Source organism: Grampus griseus (genome assembly GCF_964374135.1).
Source record: "Grampus griseus genome assembly, chromosome: X".
NCBI lineage: Eukaryota > Metazoa > Chordata > Mammalia > Artiodactyla > Delphinidae > Grampus > Grampus griseus.
The window spans coordinates 57356284-57365287 of NC_138999.1; positions in this window are offsets into that span (position 1 = coordinate 57356284).

Consider the following 9004-nt stretch of genomic DNA (forward strand, 5'->3'; position numbering starts at 1 on the left):
GTCTTGTTTACGGTTTCCTTTGCTGTGCAAAAGCTTTGAAGTTTCATTAGGTCCCATTTGTTTATTTTTGTTTTTATTTCCATTACTCTAGGAGGTGGGTCAGAAAGGATCTTGCTTTGATTTATGTCATAGAGTGTTCTGCCTCTGTTTTCCTCTAAGAGTTTGATAGTTTCTGGCCTTACATTTAGGTCTTTAATCCATTTTGAGCTTATTTTTGTGTATGGTGTTAGGGAGTGATCTAATCTCATACTTTTACATGTACCTGTCCAGTTTTCCCAGCACCACTTATTGAAGAGGGTGTCCTTTCTCCATTGTACATTACTGCCACCTTTATCAAAGATAAGGTGTCCATATGTGCATGGGTTTATCTCTGGGCTTTCTATCCTGTTCCATTGATCTATCTTTCTGTTTTTGTGCCAGTACCATACTGTCTTGATGACTGTAGCTTTGTAGTATAGTCTGAAGTCAGGGAGCCTGATTCCTCCAGTTCCTTCTTTCGTTCTCAAGATTGCTTTGGCTATTCGGGGTCTTTTGTGTTTCCATACAAATTGTGAAAGTTTTTGTTCTAGTTCTGTGAAAAATGCCAGTGGTAGTTTGATAGGGATTGCATTGAATCTATAGATTGCTTTGGGTAGTAGAGTCATTTTCACAATGTTGATTCTTCCAATCCAAGAACATGGTATATCTCTCCATCTATTTGTATCATCTTTAATTTCTTTCATCAGTGTCTTATAATTTTCTGCATACAAGTCTTTTGTCTCCTTAGGTAGGTTTATTCCTAGATATTTTATTCTTTTTGTTGCAATGGTAAATGGGAGTGTTTTCTTGATTTCACTTTCAGATTTTTCATCATTAGTATATAGGAATGCCAGAGATTTCTGTGCATTAATTTTGTATCCTGCCACTTTACCAAATTCATTGATTAGCTCTAGTAGTTTTCTGGTAGCATCTTTAGGGTTCTCTATGTATAGGATCATGTCATCTGCAAACAGTGACAGCTTTACTTCTTCTTTTCCAATTTGGATTCCTTTTATTTCCTTTTCTTCTCTGATTGCTGTGGCTAAAACTTCCAAAACAATGTTGAATAAGAGTGGTGAGAGTGGGCAACCTTGTCTTGTTCCTGATCTTAGTGGAAATGCTTTCAGTTTTTCACCATTGAGGATGATGTTTGCTGTGGGCTTGTCATATATGGCCTTTATTATGTTGAGGAAAGTTCCCTCTATGCCTACTTTCTGCAGGGTTTTTATCATAAATGGGTGTTGAATTTTGTCAAAAGCTTTCTCTGCATCTATTGAGATGATCATATGGTTTTTCTCCTTCAATTTGTTAATATGGTTTATCACATTGATAGATTTGCGTATATTGAAGAATCCTTGCATTCCTGGAATAAACCCCACTTGATCATGGTGTATGATCCTTTTAATGTGCTGTTGGATTCTGTTTGCTAGTATTTTGTTGAGGATTTTTGCATCTATGTTCATCAGTGATATTGGCCTTTAGTTTTCTTTCTTTGTGACATCCTTGTCTGGTTTTGGTATCAAGGTGATGGTGGCCTCGTAGAAGGAGTTAGGGAGTGGTCCTCCCTCTGCTATATTTTGGAAGAGTTTGAGAAGGATAGGTGTTAGCTCTTCTCTAAATGTTTGATAGAATTCGCCTGTGAAGCCATCTGGTCCTGGGCTTTTCTTTGTTGGAAGATTTTTAATCACAGTTTCAATTTCAGTGCTTGTGATTGGTCTGTTCATATTTTCTATTTCTTCCTGATTCAGTCTTGGCAGGTTGTGCATTTCTAAGAATTTGTCCATTTCTTCCAGGTTGTCCATTTTATTGGCATAGAGTTGCTTGTAGTAATCTCTCATGATCTCTTTTATCTCTGCAGTGTCAGTTGTTACCTCTCCTTTTTCATTTCTAATTCTATTGATTTGAGTCTTCTTCCTTTTTTTCTTGATGAGTCTGGCTAGTGGTTTATCTATTTTGTTTATCTTCTCAAAGAACCAGCTTTTAGTTTTATTGATCTTTGCTATTGTTTCCTTCATTTCTTTTTCATTTATTTCTGATCTGATTTTTATGATTTCTTTCCTTCTGCTAGCTTTGGGGTTTTTTTGTTCTTCTTTCTCTAATTGCTTGAGGTGCAAGGTTAGGTTGTTTATTTGAGATGTTTCCTGCTTCTTAAGGTGGGCTTGTATTGCTATAAACTTCCCCCTTAGAACTGCTTTTGCCGCATCCCACAGGTTTTGGGTCGTTGTGTCTCCATTGTCATTTGTTTCTAGGTATTTTTTGATTTCCTCTTTGATTTCTTCAGTGATCTCTTCATTATTAAGTAGTGTATTGTTTAGCCTCCATGTGTTTGTATTTTTTACAGATCTTTTCCTGTAATTGATATCTAGTCTCATGGCGTTGTGGTCAGAAAAGATACTTGATACAATTTCAATTTTCTTAAATTTCCCAAGGCTTGATTTGTGACCTAAGATATGATCTATCCTGGAGAATGTTCCATGAGCACTTGAGAAAAATGTGTATTCTGTTGTTTTTGGATGGAGTGTCCTATAAATATCAATTAAGTCCATCTTGTTTAATGTATCATTTAAAGCTTGTGTTTCCTTATTTATTTTCATTTTGGATGATCTGTCCATGGGTGAAAGTGGGGTGTTTAAGTCCCCTACTATGAATGTGTTACTGTCGATTTCCCCTTTTATGGCTGTTAGTATTTGCCTTATGTATTGAGGTGCTCCTGTGTTGGGTGCATAAATATTTACAATTGTTATATCTTCTTCTTGGATCGATCCCTTGATCATTATGTAGTGTCCTTCTTTGTCTCTTTTAATAGTCCTTATTTTAAAGTCTATTTTGTCTGATATGAGAATTGCTACTCCAGCTTTCTTTTGGCTTCCATTTGCATGGAATATCTTTTTCCATCCCCTTACTTTCAGTCTGTATGTGTCTCTAGGTCTGAAGTGGGTCTCTTGTAGACAGCATATATAAGGGTCTTGTTTTTGTATCCATTCAGCTAATCTGTGTCTTTTGGTGGGAGCATTTAGTCCATTTACATTTAAGGTAATTATCGATATGTATGTTCCTATTCCCATTTTCTAAATTGTTTTGGGTTCGTTATTATAGGTCTTTTCCTTCTCTTGTGTTTCTTGCCTAGAGAAGATCCTTTAGCATTTGTTGTAAAGCTGGTTTGGTGGTGCTGAACTCTCTCAGCTTTTGCTTGTCTGTAAAGGTTTTAATTTCTCCATCAAATCTGAATGAGATCCTTGCTGGGTAGAGTAGTCTTGGCTGCATGTTTTTCTCCTTCATCACTTTCAGTATGTCCTGCCACTCCCTTCTGGCTTGTAGGGTTTCTGCTGAGAGATCAGCTGTTAACCTTATGGGGATTCCCTTATGTGTTATTTGTTGTTTTTCCCTTGCTGCTTTTAATATGCTTTCTTTGTATTTAATTTTTGACAGTTTGATTAATATGTGTCTTGGCGTATTTCTCCTTGTATTTATCTTGTATGGGACTCTCTGTGCTTCCTGGACTTGATTAACTATTTCCTTTCCCATATTAGGGAAGTTTTCAACTATAATCTCTTCAAATATTTTCTCAGTCCCTTTCTTTTTCTCTTCTTCTTCTGGAACCCCTATAATTCGAATGTTGGTGCGTTTAATGTTGTCCCAGAGGTCTCTGAGACTGTCCTCAGTTCTTTTCATTCTTTTTTCTTTATTCTGCTCTGCATTTCTTTATTCTGCTCTGCAGTAGTTATTTCCACTATTTTATCTTCCAGGTCACTTATCCGTTCTTCTGCCTCAGTTATTCTGCTATTGATCCCATCTAGAGTACTTTTAATTTCATTTATTGTGTTGTTCATCGTTGCTTGTTTCATCTTTAGTTCTTCTAGGTCCTTGTTAACTGATTCTTGCATTTTGTCCAATCTATTGTCCATTCTATCTCCAAGATTTCGGATCAACCTTACTATCATTATTCTGAATTCTCTTTCAGGTAGACTGCCTATTTCCTCTTCATTTGTTAGGTCTGGTGCATTTTTATCTTGCTCCTTTATCTGCTGTGTGTTTTTCTGTCTTCTCATTTTGCTTATCTTACTGTGTTTGGGGTCTCCTTTTTGCAGGCTGCAGGTTTGTGGTTCCTCCTGTTTTTGATGTCTGTCTCTAGTGGCTAAGGTTGGTTCAGTGGGTTGTGTAGGCTTCCTGGTGGAGGGGGCTAGTGCCTGTGTTGTGGTGGATGAGGCTGGATCTTGTCTCTCTAGTGGGCAGGTTCACGTCTGGTGGTGTGTTTGGGGGTGTCTGTGGCCTTATTATGATTTTAGGCAGCCTCTCTGCTAATGGGTGGGGTTGTGTTCCTGTTTTGCTAGTTGTTTGGCATAGGTTTTCCAGCACTGTGGCTTGCTGGTCGTTGAGTGAAGCTGGGTGCTGGTGTTAAGATGGAGGTCTCTGGGAGATTTTCGCCGTTTGATATTATGTGGAGCTGGGAGGTCTCTTGTTGATCAGTGTCCTGAAGTTGGCTGTCCTACCTCAGAGGCAGAGCCCTGCCTCCTGGCTGGAGCACCAAAAGCTTTTCATCCACAGGCTCAGGATAAAAGGGAGAAAAAGTAGAGGGAATTAGTAGAAGTATGAGGAAAGAAAGAAGGAAAGGAGGGTAGGAAGGAAGGAAGAAAGAAAGAAAGAAGCAAAGAAGGAAAGAAGGCAAGAAGGAAAGAAAGGAGGGAGGGAGGGAGGGAGGAAGGAAGGAAGGAGGGAAAGAAGGAAAAAAGACAGAAAGAAAGAAGATACAGTAAAAATAAAATACAGTATAATAAAGTTATTGAATTAAAAACTTCTTATTTAGAAAAAAAAAAAAGGGACGGAAAGAACCTAGGACAAATGTTGGAAGCAAAGCTATACAGACAAAATCTTACACAGGAGCATACACATACACCCTCACTAAAAGAGGTAAATGGGGAAAAATCCTAAATCTTGCTGTCAGAGACCACCTCCTCAATTTGGGATGATTCGTTGTCTAAAGGAGGGAAGGAAGGACGGAAAGAAAGAAAGAAAGAACGAAGGTAAAGTATAATAAGGTTATTAAAATTAATTATTAAGAAAAAAAATTTAAAAAAAAAACATGGACGGATAGAACCCTAGGACAAATGGTGGAAGCAAGACTATACAGACAAGATCTCACACAGAAGCATACACATACACATTCACAAAAAGAGGAAAGGGGAAAAAATCATAGATCTTGCTCCTAAAGTCCACTTCCTTAATTGGGGATGATTGGTTGTCTATTCAGGTATTCCACAGATGCAGGGTACATCAAGTTGATTGTGGAGCTTTAATCCGCTGCTTCTGAGGCTGCTGGGAGGGATTTCCCTTTCTCTTCTTTGTTCTCACAGCTCCCAGGGCTAAGCTTTGGATTTGGCCCTGCCACTGCGTGTAGATCGCTGGAGGGCGTCTGTTTTTTGCTCAGACAGGATGGGGTTAAAAGAGCCGCTGATTGGGGGCTCTGGCGCACTCAGGCCGGCGGGGACGGAGGGGCACAGAGTGCGGGGCGGGCCTGCGGTGGCAAAGGCCGGCGTGACTTTGCACCAGCCTGAGGCGCGCTGTGCGCTCTCCCGGGGAAGTTGTCCCTGGATCCCGGGAACCCGGCAGTGGCGGGCTGCACAGGCTCCGCGGAAGAGGGGTGTGGAGAGTGACCTGTGCTCGCACACAGGCCCCTTGGTGGCGGCAGCAGCAGCCTTAACGTCTCCCGCCCACCTCTGGGGTCCGCGCTTTTAGCCGCGGCTTGCGCCCGTCTCTGGAGTCCGCGCCCTCAGCCGCGGCTCGCGCCCGTCTCTGGATTCCGCGCTTTCAGCCGCGGCTCGCGCCCGTCTCTGGATTCCGCGCTTTCAGCCGCGGCTCGCGCCCGTCTCTGGATTCCGCGCTTTCAGCCGCGGCTCGCGCCCGTCTCTGGATTCCGCGCTTTCAGCCGCGGCTCGCGCCCGTCTCTGGGGTCCGCGCTTTCAGCCGCGGCTCGCGCCCGTCTCTGGGGTTCGCGCTTTTAGCCGCGGCTCGCGCCCGTCTCTGGAGTTCCTTTAAGCAGCGTTCTTAAACCCCTCTCCTCACGCCCCAGGAAACAAAGAGGGAAGGAAAAGTCTCCTGCCTCTTCTGCTGGTGCAGGCTTTTCCCCGACTCCCTCCCGGCTAGCTGTGGTGCACTAACCCCTTCAGGCTATGTTCAAGCCGCCAACCCCAGTCCTCTCCCTGCGCTCCGGCCTCAGCTCTCAGCCCCGCCCGCCCCGGCGGGTGAGCAGAGAAGCCTCTCGGGCTGGTGAGTGCCGGTCGGCACCGATCCTCTGTGCGGGAATCTCCCCGCTTTGCCCTCCGCACCCGTTGCTGTGCACTCCGCAGCTTCGAAGCTCCCCCCTCCGCCTCCCGCAGTCTCCGCCCGCGAAGGGGCTTCCTAGCGTGTGGAAACTTTTCCTCCTTCACAGCTCCCTCCCACTGGTGCAGGTGCCGTCCCTATTCTTTTGTCTCTGTTTTTTCTTTTGCCCTACCCAGGTACGTGGGGAGTTTCTTGCCTTTTGGGAGGTCTGAGGTCTTCTGCCAGCCTTCAGTAGGTGTTCTGTAGGAGTTGTTCCACGTGTAGATGTATTTCTGGTGTATCTGTGGGGAGGAGGGTGATCTCCGCGTCTTACTCTTCCGCCATCTTCCGCCTTCTCCCCCTTATGATGTTTTTTGGTGGAAAAAATTCATGAAATTTAGCTTTAATAATGTAATCTATTTTAATCTATGTGATTATCCACCAAAACGTTTTATTCATAGGATTCACTGTTTTCATCACACTTTCATATTAGCAAGTCCATATTAAAGCTGTCTGTTTGTAAGAACCTGGGGATTTTCTCCTTGTGGCCATTTTATGTGTCCATTTTGATTCCCAATTAGCCACATTATAAGGTTGGTGAAAGCATGTCTGAATACTTCTATACTCCCAGAAACTTCTATACTTGTATACTGCCATCCCAGTACAGCCTGCTGTACATCCCATTTTTCAGCATCTTAGAAGGTAGTATGATCTTCTGAGAGGCCAGAAACTTACCAACCATTCCTGGAAGCTCCTACTAAATAGTGGAACATAAATCATAATGTTCTACTAATGATCCTTGAATTTTGGCTTGCATAAGAATCACCTAAGGTGCTTGTTGAAAATGTAGATTCTCCTACACCCGTCTCTCACAGTGAGTCTGATGATATGGTATGGATTCAGGTATGGGCTGAGGCCAGGTAATATGGACTGAGGCCTAGACATAATAAGAAATAAGAAAATGGGGGTAAGGGGAACTTAGGTGAGTCGTTGGGAAATTTTAATTTTAAGCAAGTACCACACATGATTCTGATGAAGGGAGTCCACAACCCAGTCATCCAGTCTTATGCATTGATATAGGGTTTTATCTATTAAACACTGGTTGAGAAATGAGAGTCCTCATACAACAGTGATTTTGATTAATAACATGAGTAGAAGTTTCCACTCCTCATTTTGGCAACAGTTAGGCTTTCTGGCTTCCATACTAGTTCATCTTACATCTGATTCTAAGCTAATACTTAAATTAACGTGATTAAATAACTGTGGCATTTGTGTAACATATTTTTTTTGTGTGTGTAACATTTTATATGTGGTCATTTTTACTCATAGCACATATTACTTTACATACTTTTTAACAGAATTGCTAGAACGATAACTTGAGAAAAATGAAACAATCAAAATATTTTCCAACGTGTTTCAGGTCTCGAGGGTGATAAGCCATGAAGAAGCCTTCAGACAATTGAGCCTAGCAAAGTTCTTTTAGTTTCTCTTTAAGTGAACAACATGAGATAAAACATGCAATTCTTCTGAATCTTTAAATCTCTTCATTTTTTTCATCAATAAAAGAAGCAGTAGACAAATGTTCAGAATAACATGTCACTGACTGCAAATGAATATGCATTCATACTTAAAGTAAAATATTAAGATATAAAATATTTTAATAAAGTACTCTAGAACAATGTAAATTTGTTCTTTTTCCAAAATTAGGAGTAATTTAACGTTAGTAATTTTATAAATGGACATAGCACACAATGGACACCAAGGTGGTTGTCTAAAGAAGGCAACAGCATGGCGACAATACTCAGCAAGGACCCAGTATATGCCAATCATTAATTTTCTCTCTTTGTTAAACCAACATTACCACAGGAAGGAAAGTGGTTTCAGAAACTTACTAAAAATGAATTGTGGGTGAATTCACATTTCAACCTTCAAAAGTCTTGATTAGGCCACTATGTTACTCTACTTCTTAGTCTTAAGAAGAACAACTTTGAATTTTAAGTTAATGTTAAATACTGAAAGGTAGAGAATACATTAACATTTATTATGTCCAAAACACCTACTTAACCATTCTAACTACAATCATCCCTTGAGGCAGGAATGTCATTCCTCATTCTTCAGATGAGGAAACTGAAGCTTAGAAAGATGAAGTAATTTGTCCAAAGTCACACAGCTTGGAAGTGGTTGAGCTGGGAATCAAATCTAGCTGCTGGGACCCCAGCATCTCACTCTTAATGTTAGCCTGCCTCTGTGCTGATATATCATTTTCACTACATTGGACAAACTTTAAAATCTTGCTAAACACTGGTGTTGACAAGGAGAGACAGGCGTTCTCGTAGACGGATTGTGGGAATGGAAACTGGTATGAACGTTTCGGAAGGCAATTTGGAAAGATCTACCAGAATTTTAAATGCATATTCCCCTTGACCCAACTGTTCTACTTTTAGGAATTTGTGCTATAGATTTCACCACAGAAGCATGAAAAGATATGGACAAGCATATTCACTATAGCATTATTTTGTTGTAGCCAATCTGGAAATCCCTGAAATGACCATTATGGGACTGGATATACAAATAATGTACACCCATGCAGTGGGAGATTATGCACACATAAAGAGAATGAATTAGTATGGTCCAAGGTATGTAAGTGAATAAAACTGGTTGAAAACTAGTTTCACATTAGTATCTAGAG